The sequence below is a fragment of the Hypomesus nipponensis genome, chromosome 3 (genome assembly GCF_054491055.1).
Source record: "Hypomesus nipponensis isolate SF chromosome 3, ASM5449105v1, whole genome shotgun sequence".
NCBI classification, from domain to species: Eukaryota; Metazoa; Chordata; class Actinopteri; order Osmeriformes; family Osmeridae; genus Hypomesus; species Hypomesus nipponensis.
Genome location: NC_140363.1, coordinates 106,936 through 126,563, shown reverse-complemented (window position 1 = coordinate 126,563; position 19,628 = coordinate 106,936). Strand labels below are relative to the sequence as shown.

General features: G+C 51.1%; 65 non-coding genes across 65 annotated transcripts; all 65 read right to left on the bottom strand.

Annotated features, from left to right (window-relative positions):
• Window positions 1–74: 74 nt before the first annotated feature.
• Window positions 75–146, bottom strand: trnag-ucc (transfer RNA glycine (anticodon UCC)). Its single transcript has one exon. It is a non-coding gene; the product is annotated as a tRNA-Gly (tRNA).
• A 325-nt stretch (window positions 147–471) lies between these two features.
• On the bottom strand, window positions 472–553 carry trnal-uag (transfer RNA leucine (anticodon UAG)). The gene has a single exon. It is a non-coding gene; the product is annotated as a tRNA-Leu (tRNA).
• Window positions 554–680: 127 nt separating this feature from the next.
• Window positions 681–752, bottom strand: trnag-ucc (transfer RNA glycine (anticodon UCC)). Its single transcript has one exon. It is a non-coding gene; the product is annotated as a tRNA-Gly (tRNA).
• Window positions 753–1,077: 325 nt separating this feature from the next.
• Window positions 1,078–1,159, bottom strand: trnal-uag (transfer RNA leucine (anticodon UAG)). Its single transcript has one exon. It is a non-coding gene; the product is annotated as a tRNA-Leu (tRNA).
• Window positions 1,160–1,286: 127 nt separating this feature from the next.
• On the bottom strand, window positions 1,287–1,358 carry trnag-ucc (transfer RNA glycine (anticodon UCC)). The gene has a single exon. It is a non-coding gene; the product is annotated as a tRNA-Gly (tRNA).
• A 325-nt stretch (window positions 1,359–1,683) lies between these two features.
• Window positions 1,684–1,765, bottom strand: trnal-aag (transfer RNA leucine (anticodon AAG)). The gene has a single exon. It is a non-coding gene; the product is annotated as a tRNA-Leu (tRNA).
• A 127-nt stretch (window positions 1,766–1,892) lies between these two features.
• Window positions 1,893–1,964, bottom strand: trnag-ucc (transfer RNA glycine (anticodon UCC)). The gene has a single exon. It is a non-coding gene; the product is annotated as a tRNA-Gly (tRNA).
• A 325-nt stretch (window positions 1,965–2,289) lies between these two features.
• Window positions 2,290–2,371, bottom strand: trnal-uag (transfer RNA leucine (anticodon UAG)). Its single transcript has one exon. It is a non-coding gene; the product is annotated as a tRNA-Leu (tRNA).
• Window positions 2,372–2,498: 127 nt separating this feature from the next.
• trnag-ucc (transfer RNA glycine (anticodon UCC)) lies at window positions 2,499–2,570 on the bottom strand. The gene has a single exon. It is a non-coding gene; the product is annotated as a tRNA-Gly (tRNA).
• A 325-nt stretch (window positions 2,571–2,895) lies between these two features.
• trnal-aag (transfer RNA leucine (anticodon AAG)) lies at window positions 2,896–2,977 on the bottom strand. The gene has a single exon. It is a non-coding gene; the product is annotated as a tRNA-Leu (tRNA).
• Window positions 2,978–3,103: 126 nt separating this feature from the next.
• Window positions 3,104–3,175, bottom strand: trnag-ucc (transfer RNA glycine (anticodon UCC)). Its single transcript has one exon. It is a non-coding gene; the product is annotated as a tRNA-Gly (tRNA).
• Window positions 3,176–3,501: 326 nt separating this feature from the next.
• trnal-uag (transfer RNA leucine (anticodon UAG)) lies at window positions 3,502–3,583 on the bottom strand. Its single transcript has one exon. It is a non-coding gene; the product is annotated as a tRNA-Leu (tRNA).
• A 126-nt stretch (window positions 3,584–3,709) lies between these two features.
• Window positions 3,710–3,781, bottom strand: trnag-ucc (transfer RNA glycine (anticodon UCC)). The gene has a single exon. It is a non-coding gene; the product is annotated as a tRNA-Gly (tRNA).
• A 326-nt stretch (window positions 3,782–4,107) lies between these two features.
• On the bottom strand, window positions 4,108–4,189 carry trnal-aag (transfer RNA leucine (anticodon AAG)). The gene has a single exon. It is a non-coding gene; the product is annotated as a tRNA-Leu (tRNA).
• Window positions 4,190–4,316: 127 nt separating this feature from the next.
• On the bottom strand, window positions 4,317–4,388 carry trnag-ucc (transfer RNA glycine (anticodon UCC)). Its single transcript has one exon. It is a non-coding gene; the product is annotated as a tRNA-Gly (tRNA).
• Window positions 4,389–4,713: 325 nt separating this feature from the next.
• Window positions 4,714–4,795, bottom strand: trnal-uag (transfer RNA leucine (anticodon UAG)). Its single transcript has one exon. It is a non-coding gene; the product is annotated as a tRNA-Leu (tRNA).
• Window positions 4,796–4,922: 127 nt separating this feature from the next.
• Window positions 4,923–4,994, bottom strand: trnag-ucc (transfer RNA glycine (anticodon UCC)). The gene has a single exon. It is a non-coding gene; the product is annotated as a tRNA-Gly (tRNA).
• Window positions 4,995–5,319: 325 nt separating this feature from the next.
• Window positions 5,320–5,401, bottom strand: trnal-uag (transfer RNA leucine (anticodon UAG)). Its single transcript has one exon. It is a non-coding gene; the product is annotated as a tRNA-Leu (tRNA).
• A 127-nt stretch (window positions 5,402–5,528) lies between these two features.
• On the bottom strand, window positions 5,529–5,600 carry trnag-ucc (transfer RNA glycine (anticodon UCC)). Its single transcript has one exon. It is a non-coding gene; the product is annotated as a tRNA-Gly (tRNA).
• A 325-nt stretch (window positions 5,601–5,925) lies between these two features.
• trnal-aag (transfer RNA leucine (anticodon AAG)) lies at window positions 5,926–6,007 on the bottom strand. Its single transcript has one exon. It is a non-coding gene; the product is annotated as a tRNA-Leu (tRNA).
• Window positions 6,008–6,134: 127 nt separating this feature from the next.
• trnag-ucc (transfer RNA glycine (anticodon UCC)) lies at window positions 6,135–6,206 on the bottom strand. The gene has a single exon. It is a non-coding gene; the product is annotated as a tRNA-Gly (tRNA).
• A 325-nt stretch (window positions 6,207–6,531) lies between these two features.
• trnal-uag (transfer RNA leucine (anticodon UAG)) lies at window positions 6,532–6,613 on the bottom strand. Its single transcript has one exon. It is a non-coding gene; the product is annotated as a tRNA-Leu (tRNA).
• A 127-nt stretch (window positions 6,614–6,740) lies between these two features.
• On the bottom strand, window positions 6,741–6,812 carry trnag-ucc (transfer RNA glycine (anticodon UCC)). Its single transcript has one exon. It is a non-coding gene; the product is annotated as a tRNA-Gly (tRNA).
• A 325-nt stretch (window positions 6,813–7,137) lies between these two features.
• Window positions 7,138–7,219, bottom strand: trnal-uag (transfer RNA leucine (anticodon UAG)). Its single transcript has one exon. It is a non-coding gene; the product is annotated as a tRNA-Leu (tRNA).
• Window positions 7,220–7,346: 127 nt separating this feature from the next.
• Window positions 7,347–7,418, bottom strand: trnag-ucc (transfer RNA glycine (anticodon UCC)). Its single transcript has one exon. It is a non-coding gene; the product is annotated as a tRNA-Gly (tRNA).
• A 325-nt stretch (window positions 7,419–7,743) lies between these two features.
• On the bottom strand, window positions 7,744–7,825 carry trnal-aag (transfer RNA leucine (anticodon AAG)). The gene has a single exon. It is a non-coding gene; the product is annotated as a tRNA-Leu (tRNA).
• Window positions 7,826–7,951: 126 nt separating this feature from the next.
• On the bottom strand, window positions 7,952–8,023 carry trnag-ucc (transfer RNA glycine (anticodon UCC)). Its single transcript has one exon. It is a non-coding gene; the product is annotated as a tRNA-Gly (tRNA).
• Window positions 8,024–8,349: 326 nt separating this feature from the next.
• Window positions 8,350–8,431, bottom strand: trnal-aag (transfer RNA leucine (anticodon AAG)). The gene has a single exon. It is a non-coding gene; the product is annotated as a tRNA-Leu (tRNA).
• A 126-nt stretch (window positions 8,432–8,557) lies between these two features.
• Window positions 8,558–8,629, bottom strand: trnag-ucc (transfer RNA glycine (anticodon UCC)). The gene has a single exon. It is a non-coding gene; the product is annotated as a tRNA-Gly (tRNA).
• A 326-nt stretch (window positions 8,630–8,955) lies between these two features.
• Window positions 8,956–9,037, bottom strand: trnal-uag (transfer RNA leucine (anticodon UAG)). The gene has a single exon. It is a non-coding gene; the product is annotated as a tRNA-Leu (tRNA).
• Window positions 9,038–9,163: 126 nt separating this feature from the next.
• On the bottom strand, window positions 9,164–9,235 carry trnag-ucc (transfer RNA glycine (anticodon UCC)). Its single transcript has one exon. It is a non-coding gene; the product is annotated as a tRNA-Gly (tRNA).
• Window positions 9,236–9,561: 326 nt separating this feature from the next.
• Window positions 9,562–9,643, bottom strand: trnal-aag (transfer RNA leucine (anticodon AAG)). The gene has a single exon. It is a non-coding gene; the product is annotated as a tRNA-Leu (tRNA).
• A 127-nt stretch (window positions 9,644–9,770) lies between these two features.
• trnag-ucc (transfer RNA glycine (anticodon UCC)) lies at window positions 9,771–9,842 on the bottom strand. The gene has a single exon. It is a non-coding gene; the product is annotated as a tRNA-Gly (tRNA).
• Window positions 9,843–10,167: 325 nt separating this feature from the next.
• Window positions 10,168–10,249, bottom strand: trnal-uag (transfer RNA leucine (anticodon UAG)). Its single transcript has one exon. It is a non-coding gene; the product is annotated as a tRNA-Leu (tRNA).
• Window positions 10,250–10,376: 127 nt separating this feature from the next.
• Window positions 10,377–10,448, bottom strand: trnag-ucc (transfer RNA glycine (anticodon UCC)). The gene has a single exon. It is a non-coding gene; the product is annotated as a tRNA-Gly (tRNA).
• A 325-nt stretch (window positions 10,449–10,773) lies between these two features.
• On the bottom strand, window positions 10,774–10,855 carry trnal-uag (transfer RNA leucine (anticodon UAG)). Its single transcript has one exon. It is a non-coding gene; the product is annotated as a tRNA-Leu (tRNA).
• A 127-nt stretch (window positions 10,856–10,982) lies between these two features.
• On the bottom strand, window positions 10,983–11,054 carry trnag-ucc (transfer RNA glycine (anticodon UCC)). Its single transcript has one exon. It is a non-coding gene; the product is annotated as a tRNA-Gly (tRNA).
• A 325-nt stretch (window positions 11,055–11,379) lies between these two features.
• trnal-aag (transfer RNA leucine (anticodon AAG)) lies at window positions 11,380–11,461 on the bottom strand. The gene has a single exon. It is a non-coding gene; the product is annotated as a tRNA-Leu (tRNA).
• A 127-nt stretch (window positions 11,462–11,588) lies between these two features.
• On the bottom strand, window positions 11,589–11,660 carry trnag-ucc (transfer RNA glycine (anticodon UCC)). Its single transcript has one exon. It is a non-coding gene; the product is annotated as a tRNA-Gly (tRNA).
• A 325-nt stretch (window positions 11,661–11,985) lies between these two features.
• Window positions 11,986–12,067, bottom strand: trnal-uag (transfer RNA leucine (anticodon UAG)). Its single transcript has one exon. It is a non-coding gene; the product is annotated as a tRNA-Leu (tRNA).
• A 127-nt stretch (window positions 12,068–12,194) lies between these two features.
• Window positions 12,195–12,266, bottom strand: trnag-ucc (transfer RNA glycine (anticodon UCC)). Its single transcript has one exon. It is a non-coding gene; the product is annotated as a tRNA-Gly (tRNA).
• A 325-nt stretch (window positions 12,267–12,591) lies between these two features.
• On the bottom strand, window positions 12,592–12,673 carry trnal-uag (transfer RNA leucine (anticodon UAG)). The gene has a single exon. It is a non-coding gene; the product is annotated as a tRNA-Leu (tRNA).
• A 127-nt stretch (window positions 12,674–12,800) lies between these two features.
• trnag-ucc (transfer RNA glycine (anticodon UCC)) lies at window positions 12,801–12,872 on the bottom strand. The gene has a single exon. It is a non-coding gene; the product is annotated as a tRNA-Gly (tRNA).
• A 325-nt stretch (window positions 12,873–13,197) lies between these two features.
• Window positions 13,198–13,279, bottom strand: trnal-aag (transfer RNA leucine (anticodon AAG)). The gene has a single exon. It is a non-coding gene; the product is annotated as a tRNA-Leu (tRNA).
• Window positions 13,280–13,405: 126 nt separating this feature from the next.
• On the bottom strand, window positions 13,406–13,477 carry trnag-ucc (transfer RNA glycine (anticodon UCC)). Its single transcript has one exon. It is a non-coding gene; the product is annotated as a tRNA-Gly (tRNA).
• Window positions 13,478–13,803: 326 nt separating this feature from the next.
• trnal-uag (transfer RNA leucine (anticodon UAG)) lies at window positions 13,804–13,885 on the bottom strand. Its single transcript has one exon. It is a non-coding gene; the product is annotated as a tRNA-Leu (tRNA).
• Window positions 13,886–14,012: 127 nt separating this feature from the next.
• Window positions 14,013–14,084, bottom strand: trnag-ucc (transfer RNA glycine (anticodon UCC)). Its single transcript has one exon. It is a non-coding gene; the product is annotated as a tRNA-Gly (tRNA).
• Window positions 14,085–14,409: 325 nt separating this feature from the next.
• On the bottom strand, window positions 14,410–14,491 carry trnal-uag (transfer RNA leucine (anticodon UAG)). Its single transcript has one exon. It is a non-coding gene; the product is annotated as a tRNA-Leu (tRNA).
• A 127-nt stretch (window positions 14,492–14,618) lies between these two features.
• Window positions 14,619–14,690, bottom strand: trnag-ucc (transfer RNA glycine (anticodon UCC)). Its single transcript has one exon. It is a non-coding gene; the product is annotated as a tRNA-Gly (tRNA).
• Window positions 14,691–15,015: 325 nt separating this feature from the next.
• On the bottom strand, window positions 15,016–15,097 carry trnal-aag (transfer RNA leucine (anticodon AAG)). The gene has a single exon. It is a non-coding gene; the product is annotated as a tRNA-Leu (tRNA).
• A 126-nt stretch (window positions 15,098–15,223) lies between these two features.
• On the bottom strand, window positions 15,224–15,295 carry trnag-ucc (transfer RNA glycine (anticodon UCC)). Its single transcript has one exon. It is a non-coding gene; the product is annotated as a tRNA-Gly (tRNA).
• Window positions 15,296–15,621: 326 nt separating this feature from the next.
• trnal-uag (transfer RNA leucine (anticodon UAG)) lies at window positions 15,622–15,703 on the bottom strand. Its single transcript has one exon. It is a non-coding gene; the product is annotated as a tRNA-Leu (tRNA).
• Window positions 15,704–15,830: 127 nt separating this feature from the next.
• trnag-ucc (transfer RNA glycine (anticodon UCC)) lies at window positions 15,831–15,902 on the bottom strand. The gene has a single exon. It is a non-coding gene; the product is annotated as a tRNA-Gly (tRNA).
• A 325-nt stretch (window positions 15,903–16,227) lies between these two features.
• Window positions 16,228–16,309, bottom strand: trnal-uag (transfer RNA leucine (anticodon UAG)). Its single transcript has one exon. It is a non-coding gene; the product is annotated as a tRNA-Leu (tRNA).
• Window positions 16,310–16,436: 127 nt separating this feature from the next.
• On the bottom strand, window positions 16,437–16,508 carry trnag-ucc (transfer RNA glycine (anticodon UCC)). Its single transcript has one exon. It is a non-coding gene; the product is annotated as a tRNA-Gly (tRNA).
• A 325-nt stretch (window positions 16,509–16,833) lies between these two features.
• Window positions 16,834–16,915, bottom strand: trnal-uag (transfer RNA leucine (anticodon UAG)). The gene has a single exon. It is a non-coding gene; the product is annotated as a tRNA-Leu (tRNA).
• Window positions 16,916–17,042: 127 nt separating this feature from the next.
• trnag-ucc (transfer RNA glycine (anticodon UCC)) lies at window positions 17,043–17,114 on the bottom strand. Its single transcript has one exon. It is a non-coding gene; the product is annotated as a tRNA-Gly (tRNA).
• A 325-nt stretch (window positions 17,115–17,439) lies between these two features.
• Window positions 17,440–17,521, bottom strand: trnal-uag (transfer RNA leucine (anticodon UAG)). Its single transcript has one exon. It is a non-coding gene; the product is annotated as a tRNA-Leu (tRNA).
• A 127-nt stretch (window positions 17,522–17,648) lies between these two features.
• Window positions 17,649–17,720, bottom strand: trnag-ucc (transfer RNA glycine (anticodon UCC)). Its single transcript has one exon. It is a non-coding gene; the product is annotated as a tRNA-Gly (tRNA).
• Window positions 17,721–18,045: 325 nt separating this feature from the next.
• On the bottom strand, window positions 18,046–18,127 carry trnal-aag (transfer RNA leucine (anticodon AAG)). Its single transcript has one exon. It is a non-coding gene; the product is annotated as a tRNA-Leu (tRNA).
• Window positions 18,128–18,253: 126 nt separating this feature from the next.
• On the bottom strand, window positions 18,254–18,325 carry trnag-ucc (transfer RNA glycine (anticodon UCC)). Its single transcript has one exon. It is a non-coding gene; the product is annotated as a tRNA-Gly (tRNA).
• Window positions 18,326–18,651: 326 nt separating this feature from the next.
• On the bottom strand, window positions 18,652–18,733 carry trnal-uag (transfer RNA leucine (anticodon UAG)). Its single transcript has one exon. It is a non-coding gene; the product is annotated as a tRNA-Leu (tRNA).
• A 127-nt stretch (window positions 18,734–18,860) lies between these two features.
• On the bottom strand, window positions 18,861–18,932 carry trnag-ucc (transfer RNA glycine (anticodon UCC)). Its single transcript has one exon. It is a non-coding gene; the product is annotated as a tRNA-Gly (tRNA).
• A 325-nt stretch (window positions 18,933–19,257) lies between these two features.
• trnal-aag (transfer RNA leucine (anticodon AAG)) lies at window positions 19,258–19,339 on the bottom strand. Its single transcript has one exon. It is a non-coding gene; the product is annotated as a tRNA-Leu (tRNA).
• A 126-nt stretch (window positions 19,340–19,465) lies between these two features.
• On the bottom strand, window positions 19,466–19,537 carry trnag-ucc (transfer RNA glycine (anticodon UCC)). Its single transcript has one exon. It is a non-coding gene; the product is annotated as a tRNA-Gly (tRNA).
• Between the last annotated feature and the right edge of the window lie 91 nt (window positions 19,538–19,628).

Sequence of the window (19,628 nt, the reverse complement as noted above, 5' to 3'; positions counted from 1 at the left end):
GGAGCTCATAAGACTTTTCTAATGCCCGCAAGCGGTTGAATGTCACAAGATAAAACACATCTTTCTTAAGTTTCTGCATTGGCCGGGAATCAAACCCGGGTCAACTGCTTGGAAGGCAGCTATGCTTGCCACTATACCACCAATGCCCACAACGGCCTCCATGATCGCACGGCATTTGGGGCCACGGTTCAACTTTTCACACCACGACTTACGTCCAACGAGTAAGAGATTGCCATAAGCCTGGTATATACTTCTGCCGAGTTTGGAACACTTGGCCTAATCTGGATGTGTTCGACCGTCACAAGAGACAAAATGCCTCTTCACGGTTTGTATTGTCTGGGAATGGAGCCACTATACCTACGATGCCCCAAAAAGCATCAAGGACCGCACAACATTTCGAGCCACAGTTCACCTTTTCAAACCCAATTACTGACGTGAAAGCAACGAGACGGCGTTAGCACCCTACAAAAGTGGCAGCGGTGGGATTCGAACCCACGCCTCCGGAGAGACTGGAGCCTAAATCCAGCGCCTTGGACCGCTCAGCCACGCTACCCCGTTGTCAGCTCTAGGCCACCCGAGATCTTCCCGAAGCTGATCGATTGTCCAGGAGCTCATAAGACTTTTCTAATGCCCGCAAGCGGTTGAATGTCACAAGATAAAACACATCTTTCTTAAGTTTCTGCATTGGCCGGGAATCGAACCCGGGTCAACTGCTTGGAAGGCAGCTATGCTTGCCACTATACCACCAATGCCCACAACGGCCTCCATGATCGCACGGCATTTGGGGCCACGGTTCAACTTTTCACACCACGACTTACGTCCAACGAGTAAGAGATTGCCCTGAGCCTGGTATATACTTCTGCCGAGTTTGGAACACTTGGCCTAATCTGGATGTGTTCGACCGTCACAAGAGACAAAATGCCTCTTCACGGTTTGTATTGTCTGGGAATGGAGCCACTATACCTACGATGCCCCAAAAAGCATCAAGGACCGCACAACATTTCGAGCCACAGTTCACCTTTTCAAACCCAATTACTGACGTGAAAGTAACGAGACGGCGTTAGCACCCTACAAAAGTGGCAGCGGTGGGATTCGAACCCACGCCTCCGGAGAGACTGGAGCCTAAATCCAGCGCCTTGGACCGCTCGGCCACGCTACCCCGTTGTCAGCTCTAGGCCACCCGAGATCTTCCCGAAGCTGATCGATTGTCCAGGAGCTCATAAGACTTTTCTAATGCCCGCAAGCGGTTGAATGTCACAAGATAAAACACATCTTTCTTAAGTTTCTGCATTGGCCGGGAATCGAACCCGGGTCAACTGCTTGGAAGGCAGCTATGCTTGCCACTATACCACCAATGCCCACAACGGCCTCCATGATCGCACGGCATTTGGGGCCACGGTTCAACTTTTTACACCACGACTTACGTCCAACGAGTAAGAGATTGCCCTAAGCCTGGTATATACTTCTGCCGAGTTTGGAACACTTGGCCTAATCTGGATGTGTTCGACCGTCACAAGAGACAAAATGCCTCTTCACGGTTTGTATTGTCTGGGAATGGAGCCACTATACCTACGATGCCCCAAAAAGCATCAAGGACCGCACAACATTTCGAGCCACAGTTCACCTTTTCAAACCCAATTACTGACGTGAAAGCAACGAGACGGCGTTAGCACCCTACAAAAGTGGCAGCGGTGGGATTCGAACCCACGCCTCCGGAGAGACTGGAGCCTTAATCCAGCGCCTTGGACCGCTCGGCCACGCTACCTTGTTGTCAGCTCTTGGCCACCTGAGATCTTCCCGAAGCTGATCGATTGTCCAGGAGCTCATAAGACTTTTCTAATGCCCGCAAGCGGTTGAATGTCACAAGATAAAACACATCTTTCTTAAGTTTCTGCATTGTCCGGGAATCGAACCCGGGTCAACTGCTTGGAAGGCAGCTATGCTTGCCACTATACCACCAATGCCCACAACGGCCTCCATGATCGCACGGCATTTGGGGCCACGGTTCAACTTTTCACACCACGACTTACGTCCAACGAGTAAGAGATTGCCCTAAGCCTGGTATATACTTCTGCCGAGTTTGGAACACTTGGCCTAATCTGGATGTGTTCGACCGTCACAAGAGACAAAATGCCTCTTCACGGTTTGTATTGTCTGGGAATGGAGCCACTATACCTACGATGCCCCAAAAAGCATCAAGGACCGCACAACATTTCGAGCCACAGTTCACCTTTTCAAACCCAATTACTGACGTGAAAGCAACGAGACGGCGTTAGCACCCTACAAAAGTGGCAGCGGTGGGATTCGAACCCACGCCTCCGGAGAGACTGGAGCCTAAATCCAGCGCCTTGGACCGCTCGGCCACGCTACCCCGTTGTCAGCTCTAGGCAACCCGAGATCTTCCCGAAGCTGATCGATTGTCCAGGAGCTCATAAGACTTTTCTAATGCCCGCAAGCGGTTGAATGTCACAAGATAAAACACATCTTTCTTAAGTTTCTGCATTGGCCGGGAATCGAACCCGGGTCAACTGCTTGGAAGGCAGCTATGCTTGCCACTATACCACCAATGCCCACAACGGCCTCCATGATCGCACGGCATTTGGGGCCACGGTTCAACTTTTTACACCACGACTTACGTCCAACGAGTAAGAGATTTCCCTAAGCCTGGTATATACTTCTGCCGAGTTTGGAACACTTGGCCTAATCTGGATGTGTTTGACCGTCACAAGAGACAAAATGCCTCTTCACGGTTTGTATTGTCTGGGAATGGAGCCACTATACCTACGATGCCCCAAAAAGCATCAAGGACCGCACAACATTTCGAGCCACAGTTCACCTTTTCAAACCCAATTACTGACGTGAAAGCAACGAGACAGCGTTAGCACCCTACAAAAGTGGCAGCAGTGGGATTCGAACCCACGCCTCCGGAGAGACTGGAGCCTTAATCCAGCGCCTTGGACCGCTCGGCCACGCTACCTTGTTGTCAGCTCTTGGCAACCCGAGATCTTCCCGAAGCTGATCGATTGTCCAGGAGCTCATAAGACTTTTCTAATGCCCGCAAGCGTTGAATGTCACAAGATAACACACATCTTTCTTAAGTTTCTGCATTGGCCGGGAATCGAACCCGGGTCAACTGCTTGGAAGGCAGCTATGCTTGCCACTATACCACCAATGCCCACAACGGCCTCCATGATCGCACGGATTTTGGAGCCACGGTTCAACTTTTCACACCACCGACTTACGTCCAACGAGTAAGAGATTGCCCTAAGCCTGGTATATACTTCTGCCGAGTTTGGAACACTTGGCCTAATCTGGATGTGTTCGACCGTCACAAGAGACAAAATGCCTCTTCACGGTTTGTATTGTCTGGGAATGGAGCCACTATACCTACGATGCCCCAAAAAGCATCAAGGACCGCACAACATTTCGAGCCACAGTTCACCTTTTCAAACCCAATTACTGACGTGAAAGCAACGAGACGGCGTTAGCACCCTACAAAAGTGGCAGCTGTGGGATTCGAACCCACGCCTCCGGAGAGACTGGAGCCTAAATCCAGCGCCTTGGACCGATCGGCCACGCTACCCCGTTGTCAGCTCTTGGCAACCCGAGATCTTCCCGAAGCTGATCGATTGTCCAGGAGCTCATAAGACTTTTCTAATGCCCGCAAGCGTTGAATGTCACAAGATAAAACACATCTTTCTTAAGTTTCTGCATTGGCCGGGAATCGAACCCGGGTCAACTGCTTGGAAGGCAGCTATGCTTGCCACTATACCACCAATGCCCACAACGGCCTCCATGATCGCACGGATTTTGGAGCCACGGTTCAACTTTTCACACCACCGACTTACGTCCAACGAGTAAGAGATTGCCCTAAGCCTGGTATATACTTCTGCCGAGTTTGGAACACTTGGCCTAATCTGGATGTGTTCGACCGTCACAAGAGACAAAATGCCTCTTCACGGTTTGTATTGTCTGGGAATGGAGCCACTATACCTACGATGCCCCAAAAAGCATCAAGGACCGCACAACATTTCGAGCCACAGTTCACCTTTTCAAACCCAATTACTGACGTGAAAGCAACGAGACGGCGTTAGCACCCTACAAAAGTGGCAGCGGTGGGATTCGAACCCACGCCTCCGGAGAGACTGGAGCCTTAATCCAGCGCCTTGGACCGCTCGGCCACGCTACCTTGTTGTCAGCTCTTGGCCACCCGAGATCTTCCCGAAGCTGATCGATTGTCCAGGAGCTCATAAGACTTTTCTAATGCCCGCAAGCGGTTGAATGTCACAAGATAAAACACATCTTTCTTAAGTTTCTGCATTGGCCGGGAATCGAACCCGGGTCAACTGCTTGGAAGGCAGCTATGCTTGCCACTATACCACCAATGCCCACAACGGCCTCCATGATCGCACGGCATTTGGGGCCACGGTTCAACTTTTCACACCACGACTTACGTCCAACGAGTAAGAGATTGCCCTAAGCCTGGTATATACTTCTGCCGAGTTTGGAACACTTGGCCTAATCTGGATGTGTTCGACCGTCACAAGAGACAAAATGCCTCTTCACGGTTTGTATTGTCTGGGAATGGAGCCACTATACCTACGATGCCCCAAAAAGCATCAAGGACCGCACAACATTTCGAGCCACAGTTCACCTTTTCAAACCCAATTACTGACGTGAAAGCAACGAGACGGCGTTAGCACCCTACAAAAGTGGCAGCGGTGGGATTCGAACCCACGCCTCCAGAGAGACTGGAGCCTAAATCCAGCGCCTTGGACCGCTCGGCCACGCTACCCCGTTGTCAGCTCTAGGCAACCCGAGATCTTCCCGAAGCTGATCGATTGTCCAGGAGCTCATAAGACTTTTCTAATGCCCGCAAGCGGTTGAATGTCACAAGATAAAACACATCTTTCTTAAGTTTCTGCATTGGCCGGGAATCGAACCCGGGTCAACTGCTTGGAAGGCAGCTATGCTTGCCACTATACCACCAATGCCCACAACGGCCTCCATGATCGCACGGCATTTGGGGCCACGGTTCAACTTTTTACACCACGACTTACGTCCAACGAGTAAGAGATTGCCCTAAGCCTGGTATATACTTCTGCCGAGTTTGGAACACTTGGCCTAATCTGGATGTGTTCGACCGTCACAAGAGACAAAATGCCTCTTCACGGTTTGTATTGTCTGGGAATGGAGCCACTATACCTACGATGCCCCAAAAAGCATCAAGGACCGCACAACATTTCGAGCCACAGTTCACCTTTTCAAACCCAATTACTGACGTGAAAGCAACGAGACGGCGTTAGCACCCTACAAAAGTGGCAGCGGTGGGATTCGAACCCACGCCTCCGGAGAGACTGGAGCCTAAATCCAGCGCCTTGGACCGCTCGGCCACGCTACCCCGTTGTCAGCTCTAGGCAACCCGAGATCTTCCCGAAGCTGATCGATTGTCCAGGAGCTCATAAGACTTTTCTAATGCCCGCAAGCGGTTGAATGTCACAAGATAAAACTCATCTTTCTAAAGTTTCTGCATTGGCCGGGAATCGAACCCGGGTCAACTGCTTGGAAGGCAGCTATGCTTGCCACTATACCACCAATGCCCACAACGGCCTCCATGATCGCACGGCATTTGGGGCCACGGTTCAACTTTTTACACCACGACTTACGTCCAACGAGTAAGAGATTGCCCTAAGCCTGGTATATACTTCTGCCGAGTTTGGAACACTTGGCCTAATCTGGATGTGTTTGACCGTCACAAGAGACAAAATGCCTCTTCACGGTTTGTATTGTCTGGGAATGGAGCCACTATACCTACGATGCCCCAAAAAGCATCAAGGACCGCACAACATTTCGAGCCACAGTTCACCTTTTCAAACCCAATTACTGACGTGAAAGCAACGAGACGGCGTTAGCACCCTACAAAAGTGGCAGCGGTGGGATTCGAACCCACGCCTCCGGAGAGACTGGAGCCTTAATCCAGCGCCTTGGACCGCTCGGCCACGCTACCTTGTTGTCAGCTCTTGGCCACCCGAGATCTTCCCGAAGCTGATCGATTGTCCAGGAGCTCATAAGACTTTTCTAATGCCCGCAAGCGGTTGAATGTCACAAGATAAAACACATCTTTCTTAAGTTTCTGCATTGGCCGGGAATCGAACCCGGGTCAACTGCTTGGAAGGCAGCTATGCTTGCCACTATACCACCAATGCCCACAACGGCCTCCATGATCGCACGGCATTTGGGGCCACGGTTCAACTTTTCACACCACGACTTACGTCCAACGAGTAAGAGATTGCCCTAAGCCTGGTATATACTTCTGCCGAGTTTGGAACACTTGGCCTAATCTGGATGTGTTCGACCGTCACAAGAGACAAAATGCCTCTTCACGGTTTGTATTGTCTGGGAATGGAGCCACTATACCTACGATGCCCCAAAAAGCATCAAGGACCGCACAACATTTCGAGCCACAGTTCACCTTTTCAAACCCAATTACTGACGTGAAAGCAACGAGACGGCGTTAGCACCCTACAAAAGTGGCAGCGGTGGGATTCGAACCCACGCCTCCGGAGAGACTGGAGCCTAAATCCAGCGCCTTGGACCGCTCGGCCACGCTACCCCGTTGTCAGCTCTAGGCAACCCGAGATCTTCCCGAAGCTGATCGATTGTCCAGGAGCTCATAAGACTTTTCTAATGCCCGCAAGCGGTTGAATGTCACAAGATAAAACACATCTTTCTTAAGTTTCTGCATTGGCCGGGAATCGAACCCGGGTCAACTGCTTGGAAGGCAGCTATGCTTGCCACTATACCACCAATGCCCACAACGGCCTCCATGATCGCACGGCATTTGGGGCCACGGTTCAACTTTTTACACCACGACTTACGTCCAACGAGTAAGAGATTGCCCTAAGCCTGGTATATACTTCTGCCGAGTTTGGAACACTTGGCCTAATCTGGATGTGTTCGACCGTCACAAGAGACAAAATGCCTCTTCACGGTTTGTATTGTCTGGGAATGGAGCCACTATACCTACGATGCCCCAAAAAGCATCAAGGACCGCACAACATTTCGAGCCACAGTTCACCTTTTCAAACCCAATTACTGACGTGAAAGCAACGAGACGGCGTTAGCACCCTACAAAAGTGGCAGCGGTGGGATTCGAACCCACGCCTCCGGAGAGACTGGAGCCTAAATCCAGCGCCTTGGACCGCTCGGCCACGCTACCCCGTTGTCAGCTCTAGGCAACCCGAGATCTTCCCGAAGCTGATCGATTGTCCAGGAGCTCATAAGACTTTTCTAATGCCCGCAAGCGGTTGAATGTCACAAGATAAAACACATCTTTCTTAAGTTTCTGCATTGGCCGGGAATCGAACCCGGGTCAACTGCTTGGAAGGCAGCTATGCTTGCCACTATACCACCAATGCCCACAACGGCCTCCATGATCGCACGGCATTTGGGGCCACGGTTCAACTTTTTACACCACGACTTACGTCCAACGAGTAAGAGATTGCCCTAAGCCTGGTATATACTTCTGCCGAGTTTGGAACACTTGGCCTAATCTGGATGTGTTTGACCGTCACAAGAGACAAAATGCCTCTTCACGGTTTGTATTGTCTGGGAATGGAGCCACTATACCTACGATGCCCCAAAAAGCATCAAGGACCGCACAACATTTCGAGCCACAGTTCACCTTTTCAAACCCAATTACTGACGTGAAAGCAACGAGACAGCGTTAGCACCCTACAAAAGTGGCAGCAGTGGGATTCGAACCCACGCCTCCGGAGAGACTGGAGCCTTAATCCAGCGCCTTGGACCGCTCGGCCACGCTACCTTGTTGTCAGCTCTTGGCAACCCGAGATCTTCCCGAAGCTGATCGATTGTCCAGGAGCTCATAAGACTTTTCTAATGCCCGCAAGCGTTGAATGTCACAAGATAACACACATCTTTCTTAAGTTTCTGCATTGGCCGGGAATCGAACCCGGGTCAACTGCTTGGAAGGCAGCTATGCTTGCCACTATACCACCAATGCCCACAACGGCCTCCATGATCGCACGGATTTTGGAGCCACGGTTCAACTTTTCACACCACCGACTTACGTCCAACGAGTAAGAGATTGCCCTAAGCCTGGTATATACTTCTGCCGAGTTTGGAACACTTGGCCTAATCTGGATGTGTTCGACCGTCACAAGAGACAAAATGCCTCTTCACGGTTTGTATTGTCTGGGAATGGAGCCACTATACCTACGATGCCCCAAAAAGCATCAAGGACCGCACAACATTTCGAGCCACAGTTCACCTTTTCAAACCCAATTACTGACGTGAAAGCAACGAGACGGCGTTAGCACCCTACAAAAGTGGCAGCGGTGGGATTCGAACCCACGCCTCCGGAGAGACTGGAGCCTTAATCCAGCGCCTTGGACCGCTCGGCCACGCTACCTTGTTGTCAGCTCTTGGCAACCCGAGATCTTCCCGAAGCTGATCGATTGTCCAGGAGCTCATAAGACTTTTCTAATGCCCGCAAGCGTTGAATGTCACAAGATAACACACATCTTTCTTAAGTTTCTGCATTGGCCGGGAATCGAACCCGGGTCAACTGCTTGGAAGGCAGCTATGCTTGCCACTATACCACCAATGCCCACAACGGCCTCCATGATCGCACGGATTTTGGAGCCACGGTTCAACTTTTCACACCACCGACTTACGTCCAACGAGTAAGAGATTGCCCTAAGCCTGGTATATACTTCTGCCGAGTTTGGAACACTTGGCCTAATCTGGATGTGTTCGACCGTCACAAGAGACAAAATGCCTCTTCACGGTTTGTATTGTCTGGGAATGGAGCCACTATACCTACGATGCCCCAAAAAGCATCAAGGACCGCACAACATTTCGAGCCACAGTTCACCTTTTCAAACCCAATTACTGACGTGAAAGCAACGAGACGGCGTTAGCACCCTACAAAAGTGGCAGCTGTGGGATTCGAACCCACGCCTCCGGAGAGACTGGAGCCTAAATCCAGCGCCTTGGACCGCTCGGCCACGCTACCCCGTTGTCAGCTCTTGGCAACCCGAGATCTTCCCGAAGCTGATCGATTGTCCAGGAGCTCATAAGACTTTTCTAATGCCCGCAAGCGTTGAATGTCACAAGATAAAACACATCTTTCTTAAGTTTCTGCATTGGCCGGGAATCGAACCCGGGTCAACTGCATGGAAGGCAGCTATGCTTGCCACTATACCACCAATGCCCACAACGGCCTCCATGATCGCACGGATTTTGGAGCCACGGTTCAACTTTTCACACCACCGACTTACGTCCAACGAGTAAGAGATTGCCCTAAGCCTGGTATATACTTCTGCCGAGTTTGGAACACTTGGCCTAATCTGGATGTGTTCGACCGTCACAAGAGACAAAATGCCTCTTCACGGTTTGTATTGTCTGGGAATGGAGCCACTATACCTACGATGCCCCAAAAAGCATCAAGGACCGCACAACATTTCGAGCCACAGTTCACCTTTTCAAACCCAATTACTGACGTGAAAGCAACGAGACGGCGTTAGCACCCTACAAAAGTGGCAGCGGTGGGATTCGAACCCACGCCTCCGGAGAGACTGGAGCCTTAATCCAGCGCCTTGGACCGCTCGGCCACGCTACCTTGTTGTCAGCTCTTGGCCACCCGAGATCTTCCCGAAGCTGATCGATTGTCCAGGAGCTCATAAGACTTTTCTAATGCCCGCAAGCGGTTGAATGTCACAAGATAAAACACATCTTTCTTAAGTTTCTGCATTGGCCGGGAATCGAACCCGGGTCAACTGCTTGGAAGGCAGCTATGCTTGCCACTATACCACCAATGCCCACAACGGCCTCCATGATCGCACGGCATTTGGGGCCACGGTTCAACTTTTCACACCACGACTTACGTCCAACGAGTAAGAGATTGCCCTAAGCCTGGTATATACTTCTGCCGAGTTTGGAACACTTGGCCTAATCTGGATGTGTTCGACCGTCACAAGAGACAAAATGCCTCTTCACGGTTTGTATTGTCTGGGAATGGAGCCACTATACCTACGATGCCCCAAAAAGCATCAAGGACCGCACAACATTTCGAGCCACAGTTCACCTTTTCAAACCCAATTACTGACGTGAAAGCAACGAGACGGCGTTAGCACCCTACAAAAGTGGCAGCGGTGGGATTCGAACCCACGCCTCCGGAGAGACTGGAGCCTAAATCCAGCGCCTTGGACCGCTCGGCCACGCTACCCCGTTGTCAGCTCTAGGCAACCCGAGATCTTCCCGAAGCTGATCGATTGTCCAGGAGCTCATAAGACTTTTCTAATGCCCGCAAGCGGTTGAATGTCACAAGATAAAACACATATTTCTTAAGTTTCTGCATTGGCCGGGAATCGAACCCGGGTCAACTGCTTGGAAGGCAGCTATGCTTGCCACTATACCACCAATGCCCACAACGGCCTCCATGATCGCACGGCATTTGGGGCCACGGTTCAACTTTTTACACCACGACTTACGTCCAACGAGTAAGAGATTGCCCTAAGCCTGGTATATACTTCTGCCGAGTTTGGAACACTTGGCCTAATCTGGATGTGTTCGACCGTCACAAGAGACAAAATGCCTCTTCACGGTTTGTATTGTCTGGGAATGGAGCCACTATACCTACGATGCCCCAAAAAGCATCAAGGACCGCACAACATTTCGAGCCACAGTTCACCTTTTCAAACCCAATTACTGACGTGAAAGCAACGAGACGGCGTTAGCACCCTACAAAAGTGGCAGCGGTGGGATTCGAACCCACGCCTCCGGAGAGACTGGAGCCTAAATCCAGCGCCTTGGACCGCTCGGCCACGCTACCCCGTTGTCAGCTCTAGGCAACCCGAGATCTTCCCGAAGCTGATCGATTGTCCAGGAGCTCATAAGACTTTTCTAATGCCCGCAAGCGGTTGAATGTCACAAGATAAAACTCATCTTTCTAAAGTTTCTGCATTGGCCGGGAATCGAACCCGGGTCAACTGCTTGGAAGGCAGCTATGCTTGCCACTATACCACCAATGCCCACAACGGCCTCCATGATCGCACGGCATTTGGGGCCACGGTTCAACTTTTTACACCACGACTTACGTCCAACGAGTAAGAGATTGCCCTAAGCCTGGTATATACTTCTGCCGAGTTTGGAACACTTGGCCTAATCTGGATGTGTTTGACCGTCACAAGAGACAAAATGCCTCTTCACGGTTTGTATTGTCTGGGAATGGAGCCACTATACCTACGATGCCCCAAAAAGCATCAAGGACCGCACAACATTTCGAGCCACAGTTCACCTTTTCAAACCCAATTACTGACGTGAAAGCAACGAGACGGCGTTAGCACCCTACAAAAGTGGCAGCGGTGGGATTCGAACCCACGCCTCCGGAGAGACTGGAGCCTTAATCCAGCGCCTTGGACCGCTCGGCCACGCTACCTTGTTGTCAGCTCTTGGCCACCCGAGATCTTCCCGAAGCTGATCGATTGTCCAGGAGCTCATAAGACTTTTCTAATGCCCGCAAGCGGTTGAATGTCACAAGATAAAACACATCTTTCTTAAGTTTCTGCATTGGCCGGGAATCGAACCCGGGTCAACTGCTTGGAAGGCAGCTATGCTTGCCACTATACCACCAATGCCCACAACGGCCTCCATGATCGCACGGCATTTGGGGCCACGGTTCAACTTTTCACACCACGACTTACGTCCAACGAGTAAGAGATTGCCCTAAGCCTGGTATATACTTCTGCCGAGTTTGGAACACTTGGCCTAATCTGGATGTGTTCGACCGTCACAAGAGACAAAATGCCTCTTCACGGTTTGTATTGTCTGGGAATGGAGCCACTATACCTACGATGCCCCAAAAAGCATCAAGGACCGCACAACATTTCGAGCCACAGTTCACCTTTTCAAACCCAATTACTGACGTGAAAGCAACGAGACGGCGTTAGCACCCTACAAAAGTGGCAGCGGTGGGATTCGAACCCACGCCTCCGGAGAGACTGGAGCCTAAATCCAGCGCCTTGGACCGCTCGGCCACGCTACCCCGTTGTCAGCTCTAGGCAACCCGAGATCTTCCCGAAGCTGATCGATTGTCCAGGAGCTCATAAGACTTTTCTAATGCCCGCAAGCGGTTGAATGTCACAAGATAAAACACATCTTTCTTAAGTTTCTGCATTGGCCGGGAATCGAACCCGGGTCAACTGCTTGGAAGGCAGCTATGCTTGCCACTATACCACCAATGCCCACAACGGCCTCCATGATCGCACGGCATTTGGGGCCACGGTTCAACTTTTTACACCACGACTTACGTCCAACGAGTAAGAGATTGCCCTAAGCCTGGTATATACTTCTGCCGAGTTTGGAACACTTGGCCTAATCTGGATGTGTTCGACCGTCACAAGAGACAAAATGCCTCTTCACGGTTTGTATTGTCTGGGAATGGAGCCACTATACCTACGATGCCCCAAAAAGCATCAAGGACCGCACAACATTTCGAGCCACAGTTCACCTTTTCAAACCCAATTACTGACGTGAAAGCAACGAGACGGCGTTAGCACCCTACAAAAGTGGCAGCGGTGGGATTCGAACCCACGCCTCCGGAGAGACTGGAGCCTAAATCCAGCGCCTTGGACCGCTCGGCCACGCTACCCCGTTGTCAGCTCTAGGCAACCCGAGATCTTCCCGAAGCTGATCGATTGTCCAGGAGCTCATAAGACTTTTCTAATGCCCGCAAGCGGTTGAATGTCACAAGATAAAACTCATCTTTCTAAAGTTTCTGCATTGGCCGGGAATCGAACCCGGGTCAACTGCTTGGAAGGCAGCTATGCTTGCCACTATACCACCAATGCCCACAACGGCCTCCATGATCGCACGGCATTTGGGGCCACGGTTCAACTTTTTACACCACGACTTACGTCCAACGAGTAAGAGATTGCCCTAAGCCTGGTATATACTTCTGCCGAGTTTGGAACACTTGGCCTAATCTGGATGTGTTTGACCGTCACAAGAGACAAAATGCCTCTTCACGGTTTGTATTGTCTGGGAATGGAGCCACTATACCTACGATGCCCCAAAAAGCATCAAGGACCGCACAACATTTCGAGCCACAGTTCACCTTTTCAAACCCAATTACTGACGTGAAAGCAACGAGACGGCGTTAGCACCCTACAAAAGTGGCAGCAGTGGGATTCGAACCCACGCCTCCGGAGAGACTGGAGCCTTAATCCAGCGCCTTGGACCGCTCGGCCACGCTACCTTGTTGTCAGCTCTTGGCAACCCGAGATCTTCCCGAAGCTGATCGATTGTCCAGGAGCTCATAAGACTTTTCTAATGCCCGCAAGCGTTGAATGTCACAAGATAAAACACATCTTTCTTAAGTTTCTGCATTGGCCGGGAATCGAACCCGGGTCAACTGCTTGGAAGGCAGCTATGCTTGCCACTATACCACCAATGCCCACAACGGCCTCCATGATCGCACGGATTTTGGAGCCACGGTTCAACTTTTCACACCACCGACTTACGTCCAACGAGTAAGAGATTGCCCTAAGCCTGGTATATACTTCTGCCGAGTTTGGAACACTTGGCCTAATCTGGATGTGTTCGACCGTCACAAGAGACAAAATGCCTCTTCACGGTTTGTATTGTCTGGGAATGGAGCCACTATACCTACGATGCCCCAAAAAGCATCAAGGACCGCACAACATTTCGAGCCACAGTTCACCTTTTCAAACCCAATTACTGACGTGAAAGCAACGAGACGGCGTTAGCACCCTACAAAAGTGGCAGCGGTGGGATTCGAACCCACGCCTCCGGAGAGACTGGAGCCTAAATCCAGCGCCTTGGACCGCTCGGCCACGCTACCCCGTTGTCAGCTCTAGGCAACCCGAGATCTTCCCGAAGCTGATCGATTGTCCAGGAGCTCATAAGACTTTTCTAATGCCCGCAAGCGGTTGAATGTCACAAGATAAAACACATCTTTCTTAAGTTTCTGCATTGGCCGGGAATCGAACCCGGGTCAACTGCTTGGAAGGCAGCTATGCTTGCCACTATACCACCAATGCCCACAACGGCCTCCATGATCGCACGGCATTTGGGGCCACGGTTCAACTTTTTACACCACGACTTACGTCCAACGAGTAAGAGATTGCCCTAAGCCTGGTATATACTTCTGCCGAGTTTGGAACACTTGGCCTAATCTGGATGTGTTCGACCGTCACAAGAGACAAAATACCTCTTCACGGTTTGTATTGTCTGGGAATGGAGCCACTATACCTACGATGCCCCAAAAAGCATCAAGGACCGCACAACATTTCGAGCCACAGTTCACCTTTTCAAACCCAATTACTGACGTGAAAGCAACGAGACGGCGTTAGCACCCTACAAAAGTGGCAGCGGTGGGATTCGAACCCACGCCTCCGGAGAGACTGGAGCCTAAATCCAGCGCCTTGGACCGCTCGGCCACGCTACCCCGTTGTCAGCTCTAGGCAACCCGAGATCTTCCCGAAGCTGATCGATTGTCCAGGAGCTCATAAGACTTTTCTAATGCCCGCAAGCGGTTGAATGTCACAAGATAAAACACATCTTTCTTAAATTTCTGCATTGGCCGGGAATCGAACCCGGGTCAACTGCTTGGAAGGCAGCTATGCTTGCCACTATACCACCAATGCCCACAACGGCCTCCATGATCGCACGGCATTTGGGGCCACGGTTCAACTTTTCACACCACGACTTACGTCCAACGAGTAAGAGATTGCCCTAAGCCTGGTATATACTTCTGCCGAGTTTGGAACACTTGGCCTAATCTGGATGTGTTCGACCGTCACAAGAGACAAAATGCCTCTTCACGGTTTGTATTGTCTGGGAATGGAGCCACTATACCTACGATGCCCCAAAAAGCATCAAGGACCGCACAACATTTCGAGCCACAGTTCACCTTTTCAAACCCAATTACTGACGTGAAAGCAACGAGACAGCGTTAGCACCCTACAAAAGTGGCAGCGGTGGGATTCGAACCCACGCCTCCGGAGAGACTGGAGCCTTAATCCAGCGCCTTGGACCGCTCGGCCACGCTACCTTGTTGTCAGCTCTTGGCAACCCGAGATCTTCCCGAAGCTGATCGATTGTCCAGGAGCTCATAAGACTTTTCTAATGCCCGCAAGCGTTGAATGTCACAAGATAAAACACATCTTTCTTAAGTTTCTGCATTGGCCGGGAATCGAACCCGGGTCAACTGCTTGGAAGGCAGCTATGCTTGCCACTATACCACCAATGCCCACAACGGCCTCCATGATCGCACGGATTTTGGAGCCACGGTTCAACTTTTCACACCACCGACTTACGTCCAACGAGTAAGAGATTGCCCTAAGCCTGGTATATACTTCTGCCGAGTTTGGAACACTTGGCCTAATCTGGATGTGTTCGACCGTCACAAGAGACAAAATGCCTCTTCACGGTTTGTATTGTCTGGGAATGGAGCCACTATACCTACGATGCCCCAAAAAGCATCAAGGACCGCACAACATTTCGAGCCACAGTTCACCTTTTCAAACCCAATTACTGACGTGAAAGCAACGAGACGGCGTTAGCACCCTACAAAAGTGGCAGCGGTGGGATTCGAACCCACGCCTCCGGAGAGACTGGAGCCTAAATCCAGCGCCTTGGACCGCTCGGCCACGCTACCCCGTTGTCAGCTCTAGGCAACCCGAGATCTTCCCGAAGCTGATCGATTGTCCAGGAGCTCATAAGACTTTTCTAATGCCCGCAAGCGGTTGAATGTCACAAGATAAAACACATCTTTCTTAAGTTTCTGCATTGGCCGGGAATCGAACCCGGGTCAACTGCTTGGAAGGCAGCTATGCTTGCCACTATACCACCAATGCCCACAACGGCCTCCATGATCGCACGGCATTTGGGGCCACGGTTCAACTTTTTACACCACGACTTACGTCCAACGAGTAAGAGATTGCCCTAAGCCTGGTATATACTTCTGCCGAGTTTGGAACACTTGGCCTAATCTGGATGTGTTTGACCGTCACAAGAGACAAAATGCCTCTTCACGGTTTGTATTGTCTGGGAATGGAGCCACTATACCTACGATGCCCCAAAAAGCATCAAGGACCGCACAACATTTCGAGCCACAGTTCACCTTTTCAAACCCAATTACTGACGTGAAAGCAACGAGACGGCGTTAGCACCCTACAAAAGTGGCAGCGGTGGGATTCGAACCCACGCCTCCGGAGAGACTGGAGCCTAAATCCAGCGCCTTGGACCGCTCGGCCACGCTACCCCGTTGTCAGCTCTAGGCAACCCGAGATCTTCCCGAAGCTGATCGATTGTCCAGGAGCTCATAAGACTTTTCTAATGCCCGCAAGCGGTTGAATGTCACAAGATAAAACACATCTTTCTTAAGTTTCTGCATTGGCCGGGAATCGAACCCGGGTCAACTGCTTGGAAGGCAGCTATGCTTGCCACTATACCACCAATGCCCACAACGGCCTCCATGATCGCACGGCATTTGGGGCCACGGTTCAACTTTTTACACCACGACTTACGTCCAACGAGTAAGAGATTGCCCTAAGCCTGGTATATACTTCTGCCGAGTTTGGAACACTTGGCCTAATCTGGATGTGTTTGACCGTCACAAGAGACAAAATGCCTCTTCACGGTTTGTATTGTCTGGGAATGGAGCCACTATACCTACGATGCCCCAAAAAGCATCAAGGACCGCACAACATTTCGAGCCACAGTTCACCTTTTCAAACCCAATTACTGACGTGAAAGCAACGAGACGGCGTTAGCACCCTACAAAAGTGGCAGCGGTGGGATTCGAACCCACGCCTCCGGAGAGACTGGAGCCTAAATCCAGCGCCTTGGACCGCTCGGCCACGCTACCCCGTTGTCAGCTCTAGGCAACCCGAGATCTTCCCGAAGCTGATCGATTGTCCAGGAGCTCATAAGACTTTTCTAATGCCCGCAAGCGGTTGAATGTCACAAGATAAAACACATCTTTCTTAAGTTTCTGCATTGGCCGGGAATCGAACCCGGGTCAACTGCTTGGAAGGCAGCTATGCTTGCCACTATACCACCAATGCCCACAACGGCCTCCATGATCGCACGGCATTTGGGGCCACGGTTCAACTTTTTACACCACGACTTACGTCCAACGAGTAAGAGATTGCCCTAAGCCTGGTATATACTTCTGCCGAGTTTGGAACACTTGGCCTAATCTGGATGTGTTTGACCGTCACAAGAGACAAAATGCCTCTTCACGGTTTGTATTGTCTGGGAATGGAGCCACTATACCTACGATGCCCCAAAAAGCATCAAGGACCGCACAACATTTCGAGCCACAGTTCACCTTTTCAAACCCAATTACTGACGTGAAAGCAACGAGACGGCGTTAGCACCCTACAAAAGTGGCAGCGGTGGGATTCGAACCCACGCCTCCGGAGAGACTGGAGCCTAAATCCAGCGCCTTGGACCGCTCGGCCACGCTACCCCGTTGTCAGCTCTAGGCAACCCGAGATCTTCCCGAAGCTGATCGATTGTCCAGGAGCTCATAAGACTTTTCTAATGCCCGCAAGCGGTTGAATGTCACAAGATAAAACACATCTTTCTTAAGTTTCTGCATTGGCCGGGAATCGAACCCGGGTCAACTGCTTGGAAGGCAGCTATGCTTGCCACTATACCACCAATGCCCACAACGGCCTCCATGATCGCACGGCATTTGGGGCCACGGTTCAACTTTTTACACCACGACTTACGTCCAACGAGTAAGAGATTGCCCTAAGCCTGGTATATACTTCTGCCGAGTTTGGAACACTTGGCCTAATCTGGATGTGTTTGACCGTCACAAGAGACAAAATGCCTCTTCACGGTTTGTATTGTCTGGGAATGGAGCCACTATACCTACGATGCCCCAAAAAGCATCAAGGACCGCACAACATTTCGAGCCACAGTTCACCTTTTCAAACCCAATTACTGATGTGAAAGCAACGAGACGGCGTTAGCACCCTACAAAAGTGGCAGCAGTGGGATTCGAACCCACGCCTCCGGAGAGACTGGAGCCTTAATCCAGCGCCTTGGACCGCTCGGCCACGCTACCTTGTTGTCAGCTCTTGGCAACCCGAGATCTTCCCGAAGCTGATCGATTGTCCAGGAGCTCATAAGACTTTTCTAATGCCCGCAAGCGTTGAATGTCACAAGATAAAACACATCTTTCTTAAGTTTCTGCATTGGCCGGGAATCGAACCCGGGTCAACTGCTTGGAAGGCAGCTATGCTTGCCACTATACCACCAATGCCCACAACGGCCTCCATGATCGCACGGATTTTGGAGCCACGGTTCAACTTTTCACACCACCGACTTACGTCCAACGAGTAAGAGATTGCCCTAAGCCTGGTATATACTTCTGCCGAGTTTGGAACACTTGGCCTAATCTGGATGTGTTCGACCGTCACAAGAGACAAAATGCCTCTTCACGGTTTGTATTGTCTGGGAATGGAGCCACTATACCTACGATGCCCCAAAAAGCATCAAGGACCGCACAACATTTCGAGCCACAGTTCACCTTTTCAAACCCAATTACTGACGTGAAAGCAACGAGACGGCGTTAGCACCCTACAAAAGTGGCAGCGGTGGGATTCGAACCCACGCCTCCGGAGAGACTGGAGCCTAAATCCAGCGCCTTGGACCGCTCGGCTACGCTACCCCGTTGTCAGCTCTAGGCAACCCGAGATCTTCCCGAAGCTGATCGATTGTCCAGGAGCTCATAAGACTTTTCTAATGCCCGCAAGCGGTTGAATGTCACAAGATAAAACACATCTTTCTTAAGTTTCTGCATTGGCCGGGAATCGAACCCGGGTCAACTGCTTGGAAGGCAGCTATGCTTGCCACTATACCACCAATGCCCACAACGGCCTCCATGATCGCACGGCATTTGGGGCCACGGTTCAACTTTTTACACCACGACTTACGTCCAACGAGTAAGAGATTGCCCTAAGCCTGGTATATACTTCTGCCGAGTTTGGAACACTTGGCCTAATCTGGATGTGTTTGACCGTCACAAGAGACAAAATGCCTCTTCACGGTTTGTATTGTCTGGGAATGGAGCCACTATACCTACGATGCCCCAAAAAGCATCAAGGACCGCACAACATTTCGAGCCACAGTTCACCTTTTCAAACCCAATTACTGACGTGAAAGCAACGAGACGGCGTTAGCACCCTACAAAAGTGGCAGCAGTGGGATTCGAACCCACGCCTCCGGAGAGACTGGAGCCTTAATCCAGCGCCTTGGACCGCTCGGCCACGCTACCTTGTTGTCAGCTCTTGGCAACCCGAGATCTTCCCGAAGCTGATCGATTGTCCAGGAGCTCATAAGACTTTTCTAATGCCCGCAAGCGTTGAATGTCACAAGATAAAACACATCTTTCTTAAGTTTCTGCATTGGCCGGGAATCGAACCCGGGTCAACTGCTTGGAAGGCAGCTATGCTTGCCACTATACCACCAATGCCCACAACGGCCTCCATGATCGCACGGATTTTGGAGCCACGGTTCAACTTTTCACACCACCGACTTACGTCCAACGAGTAAGAGATTGCCCT